General features: G+C 34.0%; 1 pseudogene; it reads left to right on the forward strand.

Annotated features, from left to right (window-relative positions):
* Positions 1 to 21,330: 21,330 nt before the first annotated feature.
* Positions 21,331 to 21,449, forward strand: LOC118607086 (annotated as a pseudogene).
* The last annotated feature ends 1,682 nt before the right edge of the window (positions 21,450 to 23,131 follow it).

Here is a 23,131-nt window from a genome sequence, read left to right on the forward strand (position 1 = left end):
TACTAAGATAACAAAATAAACTATTTCCTTAATATATTTCTGTTGTGACAAAGCTACATTTCGCCAGAATAAAAAAAAAATGTTACAATGTGCATTGAGGAAAACTAGACATAATTATGTTAAAGTCAGTTTAAATAATGGATTAAGGGAAGCTAGAGTGATAGAACAAATCTCATCGCCTGAGTTTCCCAGAAGATTTGAAATAATAGAAAACATCTTCAGCTAGACCTATAGTAACAGTAATAATCGTCTACTGAGTGGCGCTAAATAAAGGCAAAGCATGACTCACATCTTTAAAAAAGGAAAGAAATACCACAGGGAAAACTGAAAGGAAATGCCAAAGTTCTAGACCATTGGAAGAGAAAAGTTCCAAGTTATAGAACTAGAAACTAATGGGAAAGGAGCAGAATACCTAAGGTAGGATAGAAGGTTATTGTCAAATTACTTTGAACACTCTACTTTCCATTCGTGGGATGATCAAGATGTCTTGAATCTTGATCTGGAAGATCCCCAAGGCGGACACTTGTTTACAGCTTATTCCTTGGACTTTCTCATTTGATCAGAATAACTGATTGTAACTAAAGATTGATATCATTTACTCAATACCCATTTTTTAAAATGCAAATAGAACATGATAGCTAAAAGAGATTCACTTGCCATAAATGAATTTCATTCACTTATATTTCTAATGGCATATAGATACAATGTGTGTGGCCATTTAATTTACGATTAAGAAGAAACTGAAAAGCAGAGATATGTAATTTGAAAGTCTCAGAAGTTTCAAGGAGGAAAATAAGCCCAAAACTGGCACAACAGAAAGAATTTGGGACAACGTGGCCCATAGTATAGTTTTAAAGACTTTAATAAAGAAGTAAAAGGACATTATTAAATATAAAGCGAATAAATACCCTAAATGCATTCGTTCTCTTAAAACTTTGCCTGAAGTACAAATTGAAAAGTCTCACACTGACAGAAGTTAGATCTTATCAAATTCCTACCTTTGAAAAATATAACGTGAAAGAGAGAGATTCTGTCGGTAGGGGGCGTCAGCACCATCTTGCCACCTTAGAAGCATTGGCAGTTGTGTGAGTGAGAAAGTCATCTTTTGATGATTTGTAGCAGTCTTCATCACCGCCTTCCATTTTGAGATTTCAAATTGTCATATGTGTAATATAAATTAAATATAAATCACGCTAAATGTTTATTAAAATGAAAAGATCTAGCATAAATCAAAATTGGGTCAATTGCTAATATTTGGAACTATTCTAAACAGATCTGTGATCTGATTGAGTGGAAGTTGACATTTTAATGTTGAAAAGCTAAAGATTTTCAAGTAAAATCCTCCTAAAAAGACACCTATATGAAGCCAAAGTTCCCAATAACAATTAGATTTTGTGTAAGCAGAGAGATATTTTGAATAGAATATGTTATCTGGCAATTTAGTTTGTCCCTAAATTCTTGCCATTGACAGAGATAACAGAGGAAAGAGAGAGAGGAAGGAAGTACAGTTGCTAGATATAGAAAGTTGTGGGTTTTTTTTTTTTTTGCTATTTTTCTTTATGCAGTTTTGTTTTGTTAGGTGTGTAGAAGAGATCTAATTTTAACTATGCAAATTTAAGATAGAAAAGCAGCATCATTTAGATAATATTGCATTGGTTTGGCATCTCTAGGGCTCCAGTTCCATGCAAAAAATATGTAAGAGTATCTAATAGAAGAAAATAAAGACAATAGAACTTGGAAGTGATGATGAAGCTCCTGCAAGATGCAAAGGTGTCCAGTGAGGACGGCTGGCACAAATAAGGTAGAAATGCTGATAGAACATATATGGTAACTCACCGGACACATAAATTAATCTATCTGAACTATCTAAGTATTTCTCAGAAATGTTATGAGATCGATATCAGAAATACTAAGAAGAGAACCCAGAAGCAGATTTCGTGGCAGGAAGGTCCCACTTAGGACTTCACTGGATGGCAGTGTAGAAAGCCTCAGCCTCTGTCCAGCCCCCTAAAAACAAAACAAAACAAAACAAATGAACAATTAGACAATTATACACAAACAAACAAACAACAAAAAAAAAACAGCTCTGAGAGAGCTCTGGAGTTCACTTAAGCTTTTGCAACACAGTACAACAAACAACAACAACAACAACAACAACGTGAATAACTGCCCCCAAAGAGAAGGAAGATAGTTTGCCCGCATCACCCCATTTCCCAAGCAGTGCCAAGAGTAATTCCCCAGCTAGAAAAAGTTCTCCCTGGGAAAGGAGGAACAGAATGGGCGACTAGCTTCCCCACCCTTTCGCTGCACCACCGAAGATCCCACTTCAAGTTCACCCCACCCAGATGTCAAAGTTGAGATGGCCGGGAACAAGGAACAAAAGCAGGGCTACCAATAGCAGCCCCTCAGCCAGAGCAGTTGAAGTACACAGTGACCTGCTCTTCAAATAAACTCAGCAGCTTTCACCACTGAAGGCCAAGAGCCAGCATAACTGCTGTGATCCTGTGAAGATTTCACCAGCCTTTTCCCCAGAGCTATTTTCCGTTTGTTCATGCCAACTGCCTGTGACCCGCCTCTGTCCACGCCGGTGCCCGGGAACCCAGCTGGCAGTCGGCCCAGCCTCTGCAGCTGCTCTGCTGCGACATACCAGCGCAGACTTCCGCAGTCGCCCCGCACCACCACGTGCACGTTCGGGACGAGCCTCTCCTGCTGTGCTCTGGGACACCACTGCTTTGCCCACCTCCTGGAGGAAGGAGGACAGCGCAATTATGGGAGAGCACGCCTGGCAGTCAGGGTCCTGTAGCTGCTCCTAAGTCTAGTGCAGGCTCTTCCTTCAATCACAAGCCTACACACTCTGCATACCTGTAGCTGGCCCCTCCAGCTGTGCACCGGCATGACCCTGATCTGACCTCTCTCCCTGGCCTCCATGGTCATGAAACTGTGGCAAGATCCAGGGGCCAAAGCAGTCGGTGTGGACAACCAGGGCTCCCACGGTTATACGCGTGCCTGGAGTTGGCCCAGCCCTTGCTGCTGCCTTGGCTCCCACCGCACACCGAGTGTCTGCAACTGGTGCCTGCCACTCCTCAGGTACCTGCGGCCAGCCCCGACACTCACTCACACGTGTGCTCGGGACCAGCTCCAGCCAGCGGCACTCCTGTCCTGGTTCCTAGCCGCTGGATATGGAGATGCTGTGGACCCACAAAACACGTTCCCCAGTGCTTCTGGAGAACACACAGTTGTTGGCACTGTGGAACACAGAGCTGGAGCTGAAGAGGGATCATGTCACTCTGGGCCTGGTATCACCACATGCACCAGCACTTGGTGCCCTGTAGCACTAGACCCAGCCAGCAGCACACTCCAGTGTCCTGCCACTCGCAGGGGAAAGTCTTCTGCACCGAAGTCAGTCCACAAGGTCTGGAAGGGCTGTCTACTTCAAATGTGTGGACACCTACACAATGCTACAGGGATCATGAAGAATCAGGAAAACAGGACTCCACGGAAAGAATGCAATAAACTTCCGGTAGCTGGCCCAGTGAAATGGAGATCCAGGAATTAACTGATGAAGAATTATCAAATCGGTCTTCTAAGGATGCTCAGCGATCTTTCTTCTGTGTATATACCCAAAGGAAACGAAATCAGGATTTTGAAGCGATATCTGCACTTGTGTGTACATTGAAGCATTGTTCATAGTAGCCAAGATATAGAGATAAACTGAGTCCTTCGATGGATGAATAGATAACAAAGATGTGGTGTATATATATATACAATGCGGTAATATTCAACTATGAGAAAGAAAGAAATCCTGCCACTTGTGACAACATGAATAAAATCTGAGGGCATCATGCTCAGTGAAATAAGTCAGACAGAAAGACAGTTACTGTGTGGTATCAATTATATGTGGAATAAAGAAAAAAGCCTATTGTATAGAAACAGATTATAGAATGGTAGTTACCAGGGACTGGAGGACGGAGGACATGGGAAGATGTTGGTCAGAGTACAAAATAGAAGAAGGAGAAGAAGGAGAAGGGGAAGGAGAAAAAGAGGAAGGAGGGGAAGGAGGAGGAGAGGAAAAAGAGGAAAGAGGAAAGAGAAGGAGAAAAAGGAATACTAATTGATAACATTTCTTCGTTCACTGGGTTTCAGAAAAAGGCGGGTCAGATCACGGTCAGGCAGGTATACTACCCATGTCAAAGTCATGAGATAATCTCAAGTTAAAGGAACATTTTTAAAGGTGAAATTATTAACGTATTGATAATAATTGTGCAAGGCCTCTGTATTGCAAAATATTTGTGCCTCGTGGAATTGAAAACTTTTAGTTCCAATTCTTTTATTATTATTTTAACATCTTTATTACATCTCTCGATCTCTCTGTGGCTTTTTTTCCCCCCATGCCCAAAAATAAAGAAAATAACTTCTAACATCATCTATCATCCATTATAATTTTTGATTAAGTGTTTATAACTTAGAGCAATAAAATAATTATGGTCAATTTTAAGAACTAGGCTACACTTTGCCTATAATCTATTAATCAAATTCTAATTAATGATGACTATCTCAGATTTAAAGTTGTAGTGGAAGAAAAATGTGCTTACTTAATTACATATGTCAGAAGAATACCTCAGAAGAACTATTTGTATGTATGTCATGAAATCTGGCGTATATTTTCAATTGTCTGTCATGTAATACATTTATAAATGGTGGGTTAAACAGCCTAATTGTCCAAAGTCAAAAACAACATGTACAATTAAATAGGTGAATAAAGATCATGTGTTTAGTTGTCTGGAAATTTTATGTGAAAAAGACAAAAGAAAATTGAATTTTATATAAAAAGGAAAAAATCACCTTCAATATGTATTCCCTAGACCAACCAGAGTTTCTCTAACAAATGATGAATTTATAAACATGAAATTAATTTATCTTTTTGTATAATAATTTTGGAAAATTTAGCTTGATTGATTAAACTCAATTATTCTTTGACAACGCATTTTATTCTCTAGTTCCTCATGACAATTCATGCCAGAATTGTCGAGGCATACATTTTCTTAAGTTAAAAAAATGAGTGTATTTTTTTGACTCATTGAAATCTATTTTTACTGGGGTATTTTTATCCCTTTTACCAAAAACATGTTATTAATGTCAAAGTATTTATTTGAAGAATTTATTGATTTTCCTAAAACAAATGAAATATCTAGGTATGTCCTTTGTATTTCCTTTAAAATTCTTAAACATTACTTAAAAGTTTCTAAGTGTATGAAAATAGGAAAATTTAATCATTATTTTATAGTATCTTTCATAAATAACTTGGAAGTAAATCTAAACTTTCATAAGCTGACTTGAAAATATGATGAAAAGATTGTCCCCTGACTGAGAAACTTAGATAAATATATAATGGAGCTGAGAATAGAATAGCTCAGCAACCACCTCAAGAGCAGAGGGCTCCAGACCAGCAGGACTCAACATTAACCTGATTACAACTATTAACACATCTAAAAAAAGAATGTGTTACTCAGAAGGGGGATTCACCAAATACAGAAATACAAGGAGGCAGGGTTGCAGTATTAAATATTATGTAAGTGCATTTTACCTCTTTCCAGGAGAGCAGTTGCTTAGATAGTAATGATCGACTATATATTATTTTCAGAACCAATTTTAAGGCTATTTCTAGTGTGAGAATAAATGGATCAAAGGACAAAGTTGACATGTCTTGTTATTCAAGGCGGTGTGGCTGATGTATTTTTGGTGAGATCTTGTCCTTGACATTTTACTGGGGTCTCCTGTTACTGCATGAGCTACTGCATGTAACACATTTTTTAAAATTCTTATTTGGCTTGACAAAGGCCCAGGGGACCCCCTGTTTATTAATTTCCACCTGATATCAGCAGCGATGAGTCATCCCGTCCCCAGCCTGGTTGATCATCCTATACATTTTAGCTAAGAAGCCATAGTACTGCCTGCACTTCGCTCACCCTTGCCAAGCTTTGTCAGCTTGCCTTCCATCCTTAGATACCTTTCACCTCTCTCCGCAGAACAGGGAAGGAAAGACAGATTCCTTTTACAGAGCAAGTGCTGAGAAGGGCTAACTCCAGCTCCCCCTCTGTTGGTCCACACTGTTCCTGGAGCATACTAGGAAGTTGGTCTCTCATTACCCCAGACACAAACTGAGACAAACGATCCTCTTCTTCCATCTGTCTTCACCTATAACTTTTAAACACTCTATCAATAATTGATTCTCTGGTCTCCTCTACAACTTTCCATCATTTTCTTCAAACAAACAAACACTCTCAGCCTGGATGAAGTGGGTGTCCCGCCACCCTTAGAACATAAAATAACAAAAACACTAAGCTCTAGATTACCAAGAGTGACTTTTGATGTACAAAATGAGAGCCAAAAGAGTCTTAAAAATATATTTCCTTTTTAGAAAAATCTTAATTCTAAATCTTGGCTAAAACAAGAAATAGTACTTTATTATTATTATTATTATTATTATTATTATTATTATTTCTACTAAAACGGTCCTCATGTACTACCTTCCAATCATTAGGAAAATAATCAGATACATAAAGGTACAGAAGGAGAAAACACATTACATATTTTAAAAGTAGTCCTTCCATAATATTACTTCTGTTTTTTTTTTTTTTTGCTATATACACCTACTATCTATACATGTTATTTTAAAACTCTGCTTAACAATAAGTAAATCATTAGCTGCTTAATATGTTCAATTATGTGTCCAAATCAGTAATATATTAGTTCAGTTTATCTTTAGTATTATGATCCCATGTTTAGAGATGAGACAACTATGGCTTAAAAAGATGAATCAGCTTGCCTTAGATTGAAGAGCTTCTAACTGAGAAGTTAATATTTAATGCCAATGAATCTGGCTCTAGATCCTGTGCTGTTAACCACTATTTTATATATAGTATTTATATCCTCATTGATCTACCATGTATCCATTAAGTGTTTCCTATGGAAAAACACTCTGCTAGGTATGTGTGCTACAGTTCCTCTATAAAGTTAATTTAACGGGCCTTCAGGAGCTCTCAAGGAGCTATTAGTCTAAGGAGTAATAATGAAACATATAAATAAATACATTTGAGGGCTGTGGATGAATCATCCCCAAAGAGATAGAGCTACATCGCAAAATACATTTCTTCTTTTTTTTAATTTGTGTTTTCTCCCTTCTTCCACTTTCTAATATGTTTCACATATTGGATCTGTGAATACTTATGATCATTGTCCTCTTTAATTAACAGCAGAAGGAGAGCCAGAATTCGTCGATTCAAATGTGTTCATTCAGTTTTTTAAGATGTCAACCATGTTCTTCCTCCAGGTGTGACCAAGTGACAGCATTGGTACCTCCTGGACCCACACTGTCTCAAAAATATTTTTTAAAAAATCACTATCCTCTAGTTTTTTTTTCATGGGACTAAATTTGAAGATTGTTAAAAAAAAAAATACTCATGACACTTGTTAAAAGAGTAAGACAAACTTTCCTGGGAATCATGACAACATGGAGAGGGAACACTGCCATGGGGTCTTGTAGTAAGGGAGAGAGATTGCGCTCAACTCTGAGTACAAGAAAAAGAGAGCATTTATAGGCAAGAATGAGAGGGATGGGGGCTGAAAGTCAGTAAATGGAAAATTACTAAGAGGAAACATCAGAGATAAAGGTTGGGATTCTGTGTAAATCAACCTAACACAATTCTTGCCGAAGGAAGGTCAGGGTGATCAGATATTATTAACTAAGAATGACGAGGGATGAGGAATTTGGCCAATTATCAAAGATGAACAGATGTGAACAGTAGGAGATTCTGGCTGAACTGACTAAGCAGGATTCTTGCTAAAACGGAGCTCTTGGGAACATTCTAAAAAAAAAAAGAAAGAAAGAAAAAAATGAGGTCTAACTTAAAAGGGCACAAAGCAGCCTGACTAAGATTTAGTCAAGGAGAGACTCTTTGTTAGAATCGGTCAAAATGCTGGAGTGAATAATAAATCCTTGCTATAGATCAGTCAGGGATAGTGACTAAATAGCACACTGTCTTCTAAGGTTCAAACCCTGGCTCTGCACCTGCCTGCCACCTTGTGACCCTGGGGAAGCTAGCTACCTTACCTCTCTATGCCAGTTTCTTAATCTGTGAATGAGGATGATAGCTATACTCTCTTGGTCAAAAAGATTAAGAGAAGTGATTTATATACTGTATGTACAGTGCCTAAAACACAGTAGGCATGTAGTATTATTCTGTTATTATTAGAAATAAGTGACTTTTAATAATAAGATGAAAAAACATACTGCATAACCAAAAAATACATTTATGGGATCTTATTATAATAATAATATATGTAAATGATCTGAAAACTTACTCGCCGTCAGGTAAGAAAGCTTATTTAAAAAATGAAATTCCAATTTTGAATTAAAAATTGCTAAATGACATTTTTTTCTCCTTTTCGTATCATTGACTTACTCAACGTGAATACATCACTGCAGGTTTTTCCTCCATGAACTGTTTTAAAACATATCAAAATGATCCTTTCCTTTTGGCAACCAAAATTTGAATCAACAAAGAATAAAAACATGTAGGTAATTGCCTCAACATCGGCCATCATGCAGGTCGAAAATTCAATTAGCAGATGCCATTTGTCAATGTTCACAGAGATCTGAACTAATGAAGAAAAAAAAGTAATAATAAACACAGAGGAGAATTCAACTCTAAGACATTTTATAAGCCTAAAATTTTCCTGAAGAAAAGCAGTCCTTCTAGTCTTCATTGTTTATTCATCATAATAAGCCCTAAATCTAACTCTTAAAATTCTGTTTAATAAAACACTAGAATTATAAAATATTTTCACAATTATCAATGAAGTACGCCTAAGTATTAAAACATTTGCTATCCTATGTGATTTACAACTAATGATAAAGGCATAAGTAGACCAAAATGTTCAGGATGAATTATTCAGAAAGAATTGATTTTTGTTGAATGAAATAAATTGTCATGTGGCTTCTGCTAGTCCCAGAATTCTTTTTTCCCATGTAAATAAAAATTCAAGTCACCTTGACCTTTTGTAACAAGGGGCAAATTACACACAACTGCTCCATCTGCTTCTACATTGGTTTTAATCACAGCAGTATTTAAATTTTTGTGTCTTGGCAATCATTGCATTGCAAAGCAAAGAAACAGCAGAAATAAATGAGATGTTGCTTTGCCCTGGCTGATAAAATCATGATTCAAGGTAACATTCAGGTGACATTACCAGTTTTCAGAACAGCAGGGTGCCAGACTTTAGAGAGAGAAAAAAAAAAAAATGTGTGAAGGTTGTTTATTTCCCCATCCAATATAAGTGACAAGGTTGAAATGAGAACGCCAGTGTGTCTATGAAAATATATCACCGTTTAAGGAATCCTATTATTAGGCACAGTGGAAGCTCTGTCTTGGAGAAGCTTCCCTTATTGCGGGCAATTATCACAATCTGGCATGCTAATTGCTTTTCGATCTGGAGGCTGTGCTTTCAATGAGTCTTGCTGAGCACTATTGGGCAGTACCTAAACTGCTCCTTAGCAAAAGCAACCCTTATCAAAGGACAGCGTCATCTCCGACGATCGAATCGATGGAATCTATAGGAAAGCATTATCCCAGGCTTTAACGTTTGAAAACATTCTTATCAATACACTTTTACTCAAATACTGTATATTTCAGGGTCATTCCTAGAAATCATCACATTTCTCAAGCCTATGAATAATCAGAATATGGAATACACAGAAAAGCAATGAGCAAGGGTCAGCCAGGGTCTTTTTTCTTCTAGAAATTAATGTAAATACAGTTGTACGCCAAAAGCTGTTTGGAGCTTCAATGTGCAATAAGATATTTCCCATGTCACACTGGACATTTGAGACAACTGGGTCTGAATATTAAGATATTCTGAATTTATTTAGTTATGTGTGTATATTCATATATATGTATTTCATATTTACTATGTGTAAAACTTTGTGCTTTGTATAGCAAGCCTTCAATTACGTGATTCTTTCATATTTTTAGAATATGCAAACCGATACCAAAAAAATAAAAGAAAAACAAATTTTTAAAAGTGACCTAGTAGGTGACAATATCAACGTTCAAATTCAGGCCCGTATGGCTTCAACACTCTTGGTGCAAATTTTAAAATTACTATATATATATGTATATAGATACATATACATATATATACATATATATATATATAAACATCCAACCCATAGAAAATTATGTAAGCATGTGATGCTCAAATTTACTAGACTCAATGTATCATTTTATAATAAGTATTTCCAATGTTTTCAACTTGCCAAAATTCAATTTAGAGAGAATGATTTGATTTACAAATAACTAATAAAAACAACTTAATGTTGCCTTGAAAATATAAGGAGAAATTAAATCATGCTATATAATAAAACCTATTTTAACATGTAAACTTCAGGCAGAAGAAGGCAGGAACCATAATAAAGTAAACATTTACCACATAGAATCAGCATGAGCCCAGCACCTTAAATGGCTAACATTTTAAAGTAAAGTTTGAATAAACAAACTATAATCTTATCTCAACTGCCCTTACCCTCTAGAGAAAATTTGTGTGCTAAGAAATATTCAGTCATGTAAAAACCACACGTTTACATGAAATATATTGTGTTTTTATTTTTTAAAAAACTCTAATTTCAAGATTTGATACTAATTAACTTTGTTACCTACATGATGTACGGAAGAATGCTTTGCTAATTGTGCAGTTGTTTTTTATGTGTGGGGCTACTCAGCCCTGGGCATCTCACCCTACCACATGCCTGTAGGAACTCTCATTCATTAGGACAAATAAACCTTTCCTATATTCAAATCATTTCATCAGGAGTGGTGCATTAATTTATTAACATTGAAGATATGTCTGTATATGTGTGTATTTTGAAAATGTTCATATGCAAGTCACGTTGCAGATGGAGTCATTGTATTCTAATTGCACAGTGACAGACTTTTCACTTAATATATTTTAAAGAGATTTTCAATACTGTAATACTTATAAATCAACCTACATTTTTAACATCTGGATAGCATTCTACGGAATGCATTGCCATAATTATTTAGCCATCCTGCTATTGGCAAATGTACTATTTCTATCTTTTATTATTTTAAAATTTATTCCTAATATGTTTCTAATGATTATTTTTATTATTTTCATCTTTCTGGTTTTATCTTTACTTTAAGATTGTTTTTCAGAGTCCCCGTATCTAACTTACTTGGGTTATTCTACAATTAATACAACTGACTTTAAGCACATATTCTAAGCATTAGTAAGTGCTTCAATAGTGGCAGTTAGGGTTTTGACAAGAGTGTCTAATGATGACGTTCAGACAACATAATGGTTTGTGAAAGCAGCTGTTTTAATAGAGATGTTGAGGACAATTCTCTTTGGATCTCTTACATTCCAGAACAGTACCTTTCTCTGGGCATAGGTGTTTAAGCCAATTTAGGCTGACTTATATATTGAAATGTTTCATCACAATGAATTTAGAAATACTTCACTGTTTGGAGCTATTTTATGGTAATGAAGATAAAAACATGTAATTTGCTTACATTCTGGGATAAAGAAAAAGACACCCTGTCTGTCTCTGTTCAGGAGAAGAAAGTGGACAGGTCACCAGCAGCCCCATATAAGATGAAAGTTTCTTACTTGGGGGTAACTCTCCTGTATTGCACCCCACTGTACATTTGGGTACCATCTGAGCCTCGCTGCATCACCCCTTGGAGATTCGGGCTCAGGGCACAGACACAAGATGTTGCTTTGGCTTCTGCATTTTCTGAATGTGATAACCTTTATCTTTGACCCAGATTTTTCCAAAAGTGTGTGTGTGTGTGTGTGTGTGTGTGTGTAATAGCAATGTAACCTAATCTTTAGAGTTGAAGAAGCAAACAAACAAATGCAAAATATTGCACTTACACAAAAAAAGTGGATTTGGGGCAAGCCAAATAATCAATTATGCTTTAGTTTTTACACTTGTAAAATGAGGGGAAAAAATTAACTATATAGCCTTTAACACTCCTGAATCCAATGACTGTTCCAAGAACTGTTGAAGATATTTCTATGCAATAATATATTTCTTTCAAAACTAATTATCCACTGGTGATTCTAAAGTAGCTGGTATCTCTTCAATGTTGCTAGCTACAATGGTGAAAGGTAAAGTAGATATTAAATTATACACTGACCCTTAGAATTTCTGCCCAGCATTTTGTTGATCAGATTTAGTCATTTTACCATAACTGTCTTCAAAAGCAATGTAAGGGTAATCTTATCTTATGTCTGGAAGTATAAGAATTGATATTATGAAACCACATATTACATCTCTAACCTGTCATCTCACTATTGTTATACAATGTGAAAATTATATTATTCTGGAAAATATATCATCTTGAATTTTGATACAATGAATTCACAAATAAAGAAGAGTTGACAAGTAAAGGCGTTTCTGAATAATACCTAATTTATTATTCCACTAAAGGAGAACAAGATATTCAAGAGTAACAAAATTTGTCACATCATCCAGTATTGTATGCCCACTTAACAAGCCAGAACTACTTTTTTAAAAAAATATATTTTTAAGAGATATGTCCTAATTCTGTTGTGTAAGAAGATTATTGGGAACAATAACCAAGAAAAGACTTTCAGTAAAATTTTAACTTTTATTACTTAAAAGAAAGAAAATCAGGTCTCTAGATTCTGATAATACAAAGCCAGTTAAATTGTCTGCATGCATTTGTAGGGTGTTTTACTCTGTCTTTTGCATTATCTTGCTCAAAGCAAAACTCCTAGTCTCGTTTCCTATATAATACTTCTCTGTAGGATTTCTCATTTTAATTCTCCTCAGGTTAACTCTCTTCCCTCATTTCATTCATATACTTTGGAAAATATCACTAGTGATGTGCTTATTAGCATATCCAGTGGACACATTTGGTCCTTTTTTGTCTTAGTCTTTAAAAAATAGTTAACACTATTTATTAAGGAGGCAGCAATCTACCAAAAAAAAAAAAAAAAGATGCTGAAGAAGTCTCCTTCTGGAGGACTGTGTTTTATTAAAAGAAGAGACCACCGAAAGTCCATTTATATTTGCTCTTAGTTTTCAACTTTGCTTATCACAAATTCTGCGGCAAAAGGCTGGGGTTATCCAACAGTAAAATCTATTTTTAACATGCTAATCCATATCATAAGAACTTCTTTAAATTCTCTGAGTTCCATTTCCTAGAGAAAACCCAACAAGAGTGATTTCTGATTTCAAAAATGGCCATATCTGGTTTTGGCAAAGCTGCTGGTAATACAGCTGTTAGCTCCAGACTTCATGTAAATTATTTAACACCTAGAATCCCTTTGTGTTTTGTGAAAGATAAACTGAATAGAATCTCTTTGTACCCATGTGGAGAGTAGCAAAACACTAAGAAAAATAATTAAAATAGGACAAGTCTTATGCATGATTTTTGGAACACAGAGAGTAATATAAATGTTAATTTTCTGCTTGCATTTCTGATTTCCAGTTGCTTTTGTTGCTTTTTTTTTCTCTCCGATCACTACCTTCTGTGACTTTTTAAAAATGTTGGTTAAAGGATTACATAGACCTTGTCTATATGCATGTTAGATATCATATCTTAGGCTATTAGATATATTACAGTATTTTTTTGTCTGAAACTTTATAAGGTAGGCATAAGGTAAGATATAAAAGGTTATGCTGATGGACAGATATTTGAGAACAAATGCAATAGTTTTTCATAATGTTCAGTAATAAATGCAAATACTATTCTATTTCCAAGAATCAGTCTTGACTGACATTGAGTAAAAGCTATTTAGAATTCTTCCTTCTTGAGATTCCCTTCATGGTGGAGCTTAATGAATTAAAAGTATTTAGGACAGTTCTCTAGAAATTGATAGTGAATAGAAAATCCTTAATCTAGGAGAAATCTCATTAATGTTATTTTTTAGAATTATTAATCAAAAGTCTAATAAAGATAACAGAAATGATCACGGTCATCTGTAGGTTATATATCTAAGAACTGTGGGAAAAGATAAAGAAAAAGAAAACTCATAACATGTTTGTTGAATGTATGCATATATGCGTAGTGGTGAGGTTGATTCAAATGTCAATTCTTCAGAGACCCCCAGATGGTCCATCTTATCTAAATTTTTATCAACCTTAGTTTTCATCTTTGCACTTCTCATCAACTAAAAAACAAACAAACAAACAAAACATTTTATTTGTTTATTGCTTCTCTTACTGTTCTAATGCATACTCAAAGACTTTAGGAACCTAGATTCATTTATTACTTTATCCCTAGCACCTATTAAGATGTGTAGTACATAGAAAATACTTGATCAGCATTTGTTGAATCGATGAACAAACTGAAGTAGTGGTAGCTTTGAATAAGACTTGGAAGTTTTCATTAGTCTGGGGAGTTACATTTCATAATAACTTGAGTGACTAGATTTAAAGAACAGAAGATAAATGGCCATACATACATTCCAATTTAAAAGAATGTCATTCCAAATAAATACACTTAATATGTTGGATTCTTTTAAGCATTCTGTTCCTTATGCACAACACTGCTTGTCTTATGTGCCCTGAATACCTGTAAGTTAGTCCATAGATGCCAAAGATTGATGTATACTAATTGTAGAATGAAAGGAGTTAGTGGGAAGAATGAGAAAACAATGCTATGAATATAGACAAGATCCAAAGGCAAACTGTTAAGTAGCTCTCCTTCCCTTAAGGGCAATGGGAAACCATTAAGTTTTAACTAAAGAATGAATAAAGTATGATTTATATTTTAAAAATTTATATTAAAAAAATTACATTTTGACCACAGTGTAGAAAATAGATTAGAAGTAGACAACAGTCATCAGGCTAGGGGGACTAATTGTTTCACCTTGAATTGTGATGTTGGGGTAGAATGTGATATATGGAATCCAAAGTTATCAAGAAGGCACAGTTGACTAGTTGTGAGTGAATGGATGTTGGGATAAATGAAGATGGTTAAGATAGCTGTTGGTGCAAAATCTAATAAAGTGAAAACCTCATAAAATAAGTAGATTTAATGAAGAAACGTGATGAATTTTACTTTGGACCATTGAGTTTGACTTATTTATATGATAACTATTGGGAGCCCTAGTAAAAGAAGAGGAGGGGAAGAAAGAAGAAAGGCTAGTTCACCTGTAAATACAGAAGAGTTTATGACAGGTGATGGTTAAGAGATCTATGAACGAAAAAAAGGCTCTGTAATCAATCTGACAAACCCAGTAAGGAAAAGCCATCTCACAGAGTGATCTAATCGCAAATTCCTAACTGGGTACATCTTGGTAGTAGTCCCGCCCAGGCCTATAAAAAATTTATCTTTTCCTTAAGCAAGTTCTTAGATGTATAACCACCTTCAAGGGAGAATATAGTATCCTTAACTATGTAATCCAATCATAGAGATTTCCTGCCTTGCTTTCTCTTCCTTACATCCTCTCCTTAATTCAAAATGTATGAAAAGAAACATAAAACTGTCATTCATTGGAGCATTTTTATTTCATTTTTTAAAAGCATTTAAGAAAAAATATATTTTTTAGTAAATCTAAAAACTTTATATTATTTCTATTCTAATAATGCAAGCTATTTTCCATGCACACATGGATACAACAGTATAATGTACAATTTCTAATATCACTATTTAGATAGTTGTATGAAGCATTTTTAGATCTTGCTTCCTGGCATGTCATCAGTTTGGCTCCAATAAACTCTTACAAAATTTTTCTACAGGTTTGGAAATTCTTATGTCCATAGATCAAAAGGTATAATATTGTGATTAAATGAATTAGGTCACTAAGATTAAAAATATGACTAAAAATATTGGGATATAATTTTTTATCATTTTAAATTCATTAGTTCTGAGAGTCGACAAAGTCAGCATTAACCAGGATTATAAAAGAAGGTGAACAAGTGGAGAGAGAAGTAAGATTTTCCCTATGAGTTAGGTAGGCTAGATTGTGAAAGGTGAGATAGAAATTTAAGTAAAAAGAGAGAGAGAGAAGAATTCCTGTTGTTTAGGTCACAATGAAATAATAGATTTAACTTTTATCTTTAAACAATAGTAAAACAGGGCAAAATAAATAAAACTATTATTCCAAAAACATTGGAAACAGAACAGTACAAGACTGAATTGCTTCAGAGAAAAGAAACAAGGTGAGACCAACGATCACCCAAACTTTCTGCAGGAATAATTTTCAGAAACAGGGGATTGTGAGAAGATCCCAGAGGCCTTTCTGGGTTGAGAAGAAAGAGCCTCAGGCAGCAGCAAATCGTGGGGCAGAGTTCTTGACAGAGAGAGTAAGTCAGTTACCAAATAAATGCTGCAGCTTAATCTGAACACACTGTCTGGCTCCAGGCCTGGGCTTTACCTGTTCTGCTATGCTCACTCTATATAGATGACAATATTTAGTCTAATCTATAATTCGTTAGTGATTTCATCTCAGACGAGTAGACGAGTATGCTTACTTCTCTCTGGTCTGTTGCTCATTTCCCGAATCCAGCCCCACATTCTATCCAAATGCTTACAGTTATCAACATCTTAAAACGAGCCTATTCTGGGTCAAGAGGTCTGCTCTCTTATTGGGTTCACACGTCAATAATATCAAAGATGAGCATCTCCAGAAGCATCCAGTTGCACCCTGCTATTAATTTACTGACAAAGGAGATAGGCGTTTGCAGGAAGAAGGTTTAAAGAATCTAAAATACGTCATTCCCCATTGTTCCTAAATTGAAGAGTTCCCATTGAAGAGCTGTTTGTGTATATCTTGGACCTGCTGCAATGATAAGCAGTTTTAGAAGATAAGGAAGGATATGGGAACTTATGGGTTAATGAGTATGGGCAAGAATACATTTGGGATTTCAATTTCATGAGTTTCATTTTACACACACGTATATATATAATGTGTGTGTGCGTGTGTGTGTGTGTGCGCGCGTGTGTGTGTATGCATATATGTCATAAACTTAAGATATGAGAATTTGAGGAACAACATATATTCAATGGTGTGAACAGTAATGCAATTCCTTTAATACAGAAACCATGAGTAACTTATTTCTAACATTTTTTATTAAAGTGGACAGGACAGAGAAGTTTCATTTCATAGGTCATTTGCTCATATTTTACTGAACTTAAAATTGAATTGCAACAGTTCACTCTATAGAAGATTCACCTTGAAAGCCATTTAAAGCTTCACCTGTTATGTAATGCAAGGGCATGTTCATGGGATTTGAAGAGACCCAGTCATTCAAATCCTTCTCTACTTACCCTTCAACTTGGCTAGTCCCCATTAATTTTCACCATCAACACTAAGGGGATAAGAATAAGACTGAACCACAGATAGAACTAAAGACTGGGCCTGCCAAGGGAAGCTCCTAAAAAATGGATATTTACATCACCCAATTTTCAGAGCAAATTCTCAGAATGTGCTAATGATTTTGTACATTTATATTACTACTGTAACTCTTACCTTATGAGGGGAGCAGGCGCAAAGCCAGAGTCTTCAGCATAGTAGAAACTCTCATGATCAAGGGAAGGTCTTTTCCTCTCTAGGGGTCCTTACCTAGGGTGGATCCTTACACAAGTGATAGTTCCAATAAGGAATTATGACTTATTTTTTTTTTATTTATATAATGTTCTCAGTAAATTTAAGTATCAATTTATGCAAAGGAAATTAGTTTTTTTGTAGTTCTTTTATTATTTCATTGTTTCATTTTGATTAACATGCATTCTGAACAATACTAATCATTTCTGTAAGAAAGCGTATGCTATTATGTTCTGCTATCAAAAATTACATTTAGTATGTTTTAGATAGCTTTCATATGTCTTAAATGAACCTATTCATCGGAAATTTTTATCATAGATAATTTATTTCAAGTAAATTAAGAAATTCTGTTTCTGTTTTCTAGATATGAATATTATGTGGCAGAAAAAGATCTGTAAATTAAATGGTTCCAGGTGGTTGCAAAATTTTAATGCTCTAAAATGAAGATTGAACACTTTTAACTTGTTTAGTTAAGTACTTTTATGAAATTATATTTTTAAAATTAAGGTAAATTAGATTATTATTAACATAGAAAAAGAACAGATGCATCATAATTTTAATAAATGTCCTGTTAAATTGTGAAAACTATGCTTTTATATCCATCAACATATTGAGTTAGTTATAAAATATGAAATGTACCAATTATGAAAGAGTTTTTAAATTATTTTAAGAATGATAGAATAACTTTGTGAATTTTAAAGAAGAAATGCAGCTGTATTTGTTAATTTAATAGTCTCTTGGTAAATTTAAAAAGCCTGTCATATGAAAAAAGAACTATATGATAAAGCATAAGGATTGGGATTGGACTCATTTATGTGAATGCCAGTGACAGAAGCAGGCAGCTTTGTTACTTTTAGCAAATAACTTTAAATATTTGTAATCCACTGTATCCATCGATAAAAGGAGATGATAATATATTCAGAACATCATCATATAGGGAAAATAAATCAAGACAGGAAAGATGTTTAACATGGTGACTAAAATACTAATAACGATTATTAAAATTGTTAAACCAAAACTAAAAACTAATAATACTAATCTGTAACATTGCCAGTATAAAAAATAGCTGTCATGCTTTAAGAGCTTACTGTCTGCCAGGCATTATTTTTGTACTTTCTACACATTAATTCATTTTGTGATTATTTTACCTTTATTTTTCTTCTCATACTTCCCTAAAATTCAATGGGTTGTTAGCAGTTTTGAAAATTACCACAGTTCCAGGAAGAGGAATTCTTAATACCCTAGAGAAATAACAGAGTCAATAAATAATTTTCCTAATTTTGTGAAATCCAAAGTTAAACAACTATGTTAAAATTGTTATATTATTTTTATTTTAGAGATGTTTATTTTAGAAAAACACAAAACTAAAATGAGTATTTTAGTCCAACAACTTATAAAGAAACAGGGAGCTACATGTTTATAGGTGCACATTTGCATGAATTGTACTTTCCTGGTTATCTTTTAATCTTAATGTTTTAGAAAACTTTAAAAGATAAAAGTTGATGAAAGGCACAGCAGGCACATTTATTTCCCAAAACTATAAAACTTAGGCTCACTTTCAACTTTTGTGAATGTGCCATTTAGCCATTAAATTTTATTCATATTGTTATTTTCCCAGATGCTTTGCAATGTGTCTCTTTTCTTGAAATCGACTTAACTGTTTTATATAATAAACATAGTTTTATTATTTTAGAAAACTTAAAATCTTAATAATGAAAATTAAATTGACCTATTTTGTCATGTACAGCCCAGGGTTAATGCTTTCATTTTGGTGATGTTATTTTCTTCAGCCTTTTTTCCTACGTATCTTCATATGTGTTTACATTGTTTATATGATGCATTTGCTCGATGTTATATTAACTTGTTAAGTGGAACTCAATGAATAAATGAGAATGTTTGCTACAGATAAATTAAGAAATCCTGTGTATGTTCCCCAGATAGAAATATGTGTGGCAAAAAGAGACCTGTAAACTAAGTGACACCAGGAGAAGTAAATAGCTTTTTTATCTGTCTATCTGAATCAAAATTCTAATAAAATTGATAGTATATAGCATATAAAGATTAAGGGCTCAAATGTTGAAGCCAGACTGTATGTTTTGAATGCTGTTTCCCCATTTACTAATGTGAATGTGGACACGTCATAAGTCTCATTTCCATCATGTGTAAAACAGGTCTAATAATTTTATCGGCTTCTTGGGTTGATGTGAGAATAGATGAAATGGTCTGTAAAGTGGTGGGCAGATTTTCTGGCATAGAGGTAAGGATGAAAAACTGTCTTCTGTTATTTTTACCATTTTAACTTACAACCTGTAAAGAATCATGCTTTTCTTTTTCTGCTTTACTTCATATGTAAGCATAGTTCCTTAACAGTGACACTCGGTCTAATCAACTTCAATCGATGCCTATAATTCCCTTTGATCAGACCAAGGGTGTGTCTTACCTGTTACTCCCCCTTCTACCAGTAAGCCTCAGGATTCTTGCTGCCCCACTCACCCGTCTTCCCGGAACTCTATAGCGTAGCTTCAGATGGTCCCTGTAAATCTCGCACACCTTTGGTTAGTGCTGCAGATTCTGGAGTTTTCCTGTTTGTTTCAAACACCTTTCAATCCATGTGGAGCCTCTAGCAGCAATATGCCTGTCTTCCTCTTCTTCTGGCAAATCTTCAGAACTCAATGATGACTCTTCAAAGGAACACAATCTTTGTTTTCTTCCTCACAGCCTGAAAAGGGCTAAAATGTATTCCAAACACAAGTATATAAAGTCCTTTTCATCTTTTTTCTATTGTCAGTATATTAGCATGTGTCCAATTCTTAATTAATACAATAAGTCTGTCATAAACAGGGTCAATAAAAGTCTTTCAAAGCACATTACTCAAAGTGAAATAAATGTAACTCTTGCTATAAACTGTAAAGTCCCAGAAATCTGTGGTATCAATGTCTATCCACACAGAACAAATGTATTATAAATTTTCAGCATTCCCTCAAAGAAACAACACCTTTTTTCATATGTCATTACGATGCAAAACACATCCCTTTATATCTTATTTTAACTATCTTTTCTCTTTACAGAAGTAAAAACTATATGCATTTACATTTAAAATAAAAATGAAAAATAATCAAATATTAGCCTGCTCTTACTAGTAAATAATGTCAGTATTTGGGCAAAGAACTTTTTGGACTTATTTTTACATTTTTATTTTACCTTTTTGTTTTTCTTTTTAACAATATTTTATAGTAGTACAAATATTGTTAAATAACCTGAATTTTATTTCCACTTATTTTTATTTGATTATTTTTTCATGCCAATGTTCTTCTATCGAAGTAGTTAACAAACATGTAGCATTTCACTCATTTTTTATAATAAATTTTTATTGTATTTGTTAAACATTTAAGAGTTTTTCAATTTGTTGTTTAAAAACACCACTTTGATGGCCATTCCTGATACAATTTTATTCATGCTAGATAGTACCATAAGAAAAAAATTCAATATAATTTGAAGCCTAATGGACATGAATATTTATAAATAAATACAAATTGCTCCCGGACAAAAAAAAAGTTCATCAATTTACTCTCCCAACACTGTTTGAGCATTTAATTATCATTTCCACTACAATCCTGACTCATTTTTATAATTTCCAGTTTTGGATTAAAAGTATGTGTTTTATACTGGTTGAATATTTTTTTCCATTGAATTAGTGAGGTGGAACTTTAAATTTTTAAAAACAATCTATTTTATGGTCATGCCACCCTGAACAAGCCCAATCCTGTCCAATCTTGGAAGCTAAGCAGAGTTGGGCCTGGTTAGTACTTAGATGGGAGATGACCTAGGAAGACCAGGTTCTGTAGGTGTGAAAAATAAAAAATAAGGAATTGTAAGCTGGCAAGGTCCTTGCAATCTGTGAGGTCAACCAAGAGTTGCCTCAGGTAAAAAAAAAAAAAAAAAAAAAAAAAAAATGAAAAAATGAAAAAAAAAATAGAAACAATCTAATTTCTTTAGTTCACTTTCTGTTCCTACATTTTGCTGTTTGTTCTTAGTTTTCTACCTTCCCGCTCTTGGTTTAAATGATAGAGGACTTTTATTGACTTGTTTGTATTTCTTAGATGTTAAGAACATCAATCTTTCTTATATCTTCTTTGCTATATATATTCAGAGTTTATAAATTTCCATTTATTTTGTTTTGCATTTGACCTGCACTTTAGAAAAAATAAGGTAGCTAAATCCAGTTTTATATATGTATATGTATGCATGTATTATACATTAATTTATTTGTATATATTTGAGTTATTTTATTCATAAGAAGATCATATATATTCAATTGCTAGTTAAATATTTGTTATTTATTTTTTCTATTAAAAGTTTATTGACTTGATCAAGGTTAATATTACTAGTGTAAATCATATTAATATCTTTTACCACCGATATATAGTAATAAAATGAACATTTCACTGCTGTGATAGTCTTCACAAAGGCCCATAAACTCTGTGAAATCATGAGAAAAGATTAGGCAGATTCAAATTAAGATTTTCTACAAGATACCTGAGTAGTGAGTGCTCTTCACAACTGTCAAGATCATGGAAAAAAAGAAGTAATGTCACAGATCGGAGTAGACCAATGAGACATGATGACTGAATAAAACATAGCATCGCAAATAGAATCCTGGACAGAAAACAGAAATTAGTAAAAAGCACTGCAGAAATTCAAATACAGACTATAATTTACTTAATAATACTGTATCAATGTTAATTTCTTAGTTTAGAAAAATGTACCATCAGTATGTAAGAGGTAACATTATTATGTAATTTTAGGAAGAGCTGAGTGTGAACAGTTTATGGAAACTGTCTCCTTGGGAATGTCTATTATCTTTGCAATTTTTCTATAAATTTAAATTTTAAAATTACGTTTATTTAGAATTTATAATTATGTAGCTATAGAATGTCACATCTGAAATTTATTTTGCTTCATTTTTATGATTTTAATGGTGAATATCCCCAATGGCAAATATATTTCTATAGCTTCTGAGATTTTTAAAAATTTGTATGTACATTTTTATATTATCATTTATTCCAGCAAGTCTTTTTATTTGTCAGAATTATATCTGCCTATTTTTATTTATGATTCCCCTCTATTGTCCCATATATTCCATGCCAAATATCATCTATTTTCTTACAGAATTTTCTCATTGATCAAAATTATTTTCAGGAGTATGATCATGTACCCTCAATGTAATTCTTATTCTTAAGTGGCCATACTTCATTCATCTTTTTTTTTTTGATTTGTACATATTGTTTGTTTGTTTGTTTATTTCTATATCATGAGTGTGAAATCAAGGCTCAAGTTTTCAACTTACCCATCTTGTATCATGTATGAGAACAGGGCAAAGCATAATTCCCCTTTGAGGTTCTAATACTCAGCTTTGCATAGTAGTGGTCTGCCCTTCTGAAATTGAACTTTCTTTCCTCAGCAGAAGGTTTCCTGACTTATTTACACACCTGTGTTACGGGCTTGATAGTGTTGACCTTCTCCTTGTGCT

Source organism: Rousettus aegyptiacus, unplaced genomic scaffold (assembly GCF_014176215.1).
Source record: "Rousettus aegyptiacus isolate mRouAeg1 unplaced genomic scaffold, mRouAeg1.p scaffold_m13_p_8, whole genome shotgun sequence".
NCBI lineage: Eukaryota > Metazoa > Chordata > Mammalia > Chiroptera > Pteropodidae > Rousettus > Rousettus aegyptiacus.